The sequence below is a fragment of the Temnothorax curvispinosus genome, unplaced genomic scaffold, assembly GCF_003070985.1.
Source record: "Temnothorax curvispinosus isolate PA1 unplaced genomic scaffold, ASM307098v1 QBEX01010095.1, whole genome shotgun sequence".
Taxonomy (NCBI): domain Eukaryota; kingdom Metazoa; phylum Arthropoda; class Insecta; order Hymenoptera; family Formicidae; genus Temnothorax; species Temnothorax curvispinosus.
In genome coordinates this window covers 378-3,989 of record NW_020219875.1, presented here as the reverse complement: position 1 = coordinate 3,989, position 3,612 = coordinate 378, and the positions used below count along the sequence as shown (strand labels likewise).

At 34.7% G+C, this 3,612-nt stretch overlaps 1 long non-coding RNA gene across 1 annotated transcript; it reads left to right on the top strand.

Annotated features, from left to right (window-relative positions):
* The first annotated feature begins 6 nt into the window (after positions 1-6).
* Positions 7-2,434, top strand: LOC112459724. The gene is made up of 4 exons (XR_003041359.1): positions 7-242; positions 601-716; positions 924-1,235; positions 1,677-2,434. It is a non-coding gene; the product is annotated as an uncharacterized LOC112459724 (long non-coding RNA).
* Positions 2,435-3,612: the final 1,178 nt, after the last annotated feature.

The following is a 3,612-nucleotide window of genomic DNA, read 5'->3' as shown; positions in this document are numbered from 1 at the left end:
CAACACGGGAAACGTGCTTAACCTATTTTCAATTTATTTGTCAGATTAGCATAGCATTGTACTACGACGCAGTTTACGAATATTCCGAACCGAGAATATTACGAACAGAAACCTCAACGGAGTAAAGTGAATAATACCGTATACCATAGAGAAGACAGTAAACGAAGTAAATATATGCAGAGAAGTCGCGGACGGCTTGCGTATATATTTCGATTTCGCATATTACCTCATCTGTTATATAGGTAAGAAAAAGAGCAATATATTTTTCTGTAAAATCTTCCTTGCTAAGCAACGAACAATTAATGAGTAAAATTAAGGCTAGTATACATAGTCGGTTCTTATTTCAAGACAATGGCTTAAGGTTGATAATATATACGGCTCTGTTATATCTAACAATCGAGTGATTAGTTTATAACATCTCTCTCTCTCTTAAGATTACTCCAGCCGGCCTTAAATATAAAAGATCCGACAATGAAATACTACCCTACAACTTTATTAAGTGTTCCATTAAGATCTGCTGTGAGAAATTGATCAATCACAATCGAATGTGAGGAAAATAATTAACTATGATTGATTAATTATTGTTTTGTGTGCTCTCAGTGCTTCCTGTTGAACCGGTAAAATATAACAATCACCCCACCACCACCACCATCATCATTAACCGTCGTTTATAAAAAAGAGGCCGCAAGAGGACGAGCGACAAATGATATTGACTGGTTAGTAAAAAAAAATACAGTTTATCGATTTAGGATTAATAGATTTAAATACAATAAGATTTATTCTTTCTGAAAAGAGGAGTCGGGTTTGTTGCTACTTATGTACTGCATATTGCAATGTATAAAATACATTTATAATTAAAAAATGTGTTTTGCTTACTGAATGTACCTGTTACTAAAGGTTACTTTCTTTTTTTTTTTTATCAGGTTTAGTCGTGGCGAAGCTCGCCGAAGAGCCGCTGGAAACGAAAGACATTCTAACGATTTGTTGGGAGCAGAGTCAACACAAGTACACAGAGAGAAGATTACTAGCTGTTGAATGTTGCTCCTACATACCAATATCAGCTGCTGTTAGAAACTCGTTGATACTGTCAATGCGCTTCCGGAGTAGTACTACCGGAACTGAGGCATCTCAAAACGTTGATAAATCAATGCCTACCTCAGCAAGAAGATGCAGTGCGTTTCTTGCTCAGAGAAGCGGAGTGCAGGCAGTATTTACTGAATGAAGCCAATAGATAGGTATTGAATAAAAATAATTATGTTAATCTAAACATATCTGATCGTGTTTACAATAATTGACGAATTAATAACTATAAGACATACAGAGGTAAAGAAATATAAGAAATTTTATATTTTATTACTGTAATTTATCACGCGGTGCAATCTTTCGAACATCCCTCATTATTATAGCGACACGCTAATTTTCTTGGAATTTTTGATTGTCGAAAAAAAGATCTCCTGATCTCGGCAGACCAGGCAGCGACCTGGATTTGAAATTACTGTGATTATATAATTGTAATCTACAGTCGCAATAATCCATAGTAGATTTGGTAGAATATTTCTGAATTTCGATATCTTTGGACCATTGAATACTTTTCTAGAAACATTATGTATCCTGTACACATTTTCTCGATAACGAAAAATGTTTAAACGTTTGTAAAAAAATTATCTTCATTCCAGGACACTCGACGAGCTCCGGGTTTTCCCTATCGATGACGACGGTGAATGTCTGCCAAGGATATGCGCCAGAAGATGAACAAGATCTCTTCAACAGAAAATTGAATCGCCCAGCATGTCGAGTATTTTCCGCAAGAAGTAAACTCCCCTTTGTGTCTTATAGCAAGAAATTCTGTGTGAGAAAATCGAGTATCACGTCGGCAAGAGATTCGCGAGTGCAAGCACAAAAAATTGTTGTTAGGCATAAATGTATAATGTTGTTTCAACGAATGTTAACTTATTTTTTTATCGCGCTAGCTCTATGAGTGACGTGTAAATTATTTTGTTTAAATATTAACACGGTCTGAGGAGTTTAGAGATGAGAAAAGACGAATGTTTTTTCACGTTTTGTAAAATTCGGATGTCCATTGTGTCTGCACTCTCGCAGCGTTTGGAATTTTCTCACTTTCTCATGATCCTCTTTAGGTAAAAGAAAAGAAAAAGAGTAAATTCAAAACGCTACGATTAACAGTAATTAATGTTTAATTTCGAAGTCTGTCACTTTACATAGTAATAAACAAACGTCATAGATCATATATCATATCAAATTGTATATCGCATATCCGCATATACATATATATATAATACACAAGTGTTTTCCTCGTAGAATAATTTACAAAATCAGACTGTCTAGAAATACAGTTGCGTCCTGTTCCTGCTCGGTTCTGTTTTCCGTTATTTTTTTCTTTCTTTTTTTATATAATCACAGCTTATCCTGATACGTAAAAAAACATTGCTATTGTATTTTCCTTTTTCCGTTCGATAATTAATCGACACAATCAGAGAGTTTCTCTGAGACATTCGTAAACTGCGATATGAGAATTAAGGTTTCTCTGGGATATTCGTAAACTGCGTCGTAGTGAAATGCTGTGCCAGAGATTCTGGAATATTTATCACAGTAGGTTGCGCCGGAAGTATAAGCTGAAATAAATATCAGTGATATATTTGTATGATATTTGTTTTCAGTGAAAGATTAGTTTTTAACATAAATTACAATCCTTGTATAATTTTAATTTAAATATGAAAAATAAATAAAATGCAAACAGCAGGAATAGTTTTTAGTTGTTGAAAAATGTATCCGGCACAAACGCTTTATAGCTTATCTGTAATATATATGTATATTAACTAAAATTTAATTACTAGCTTACCTTGTTCTTAATACTCATTAGGTCATAATCCTGCTCTAGAATCCGTTTTAATGTGCTATCTGTAGCAAGATCATCGCCTGGTTTCATACTGGCTCCAGATTGGCTACCACCACCCACTGTGTTCATCGTTACTCGTTTCACCCATGTAATCAGAACTACTCTCTGTATCCTCTTCTATGTTTACGTCCTATAAATTACAAATGTAATTCTTATAAACTTTTCTTACTTTCGCAATCCTCGGTCTGCAATATCATACGGATAAATTAAATCATGCAGTAAATTAAACCTTTCATAGCGCGGCAACGTTAAGAAAATTACGCCCTCACAACACGATAGTCAATCAGCGTTACACATATTTTTCAAGTTATTGCTACTATCTCTTTCTGTTATTAAATTATAAAAGTTCTGAAACGTCCAAAATCAAATTTGTAACTTGAAAATGAAACTTACTTCTGTATAATAATCAGCGTGTTGGCCTGAACTGCCATCTTCGGAAATTCCGGTCGTAGATGATGCAGCTCGACTGCCACCGCTTCTCGCTCTACGACGAGGTTCTTGATGCTCTGTTTCGTTTCGATTAAGCGCTTCGACATCTTATGGCTTCTCTTTTTGCGTTTGTCCCAAGACAGATTCCAACCCTTACACAATGACAAAATATATTTATATTTCTTTAATGTGTACTTTAATATGATTTGTACAAGATTAAGTAGCTTCGCTAATGCTTTTCTAACTTACTTGGAAGTGCATGAAGT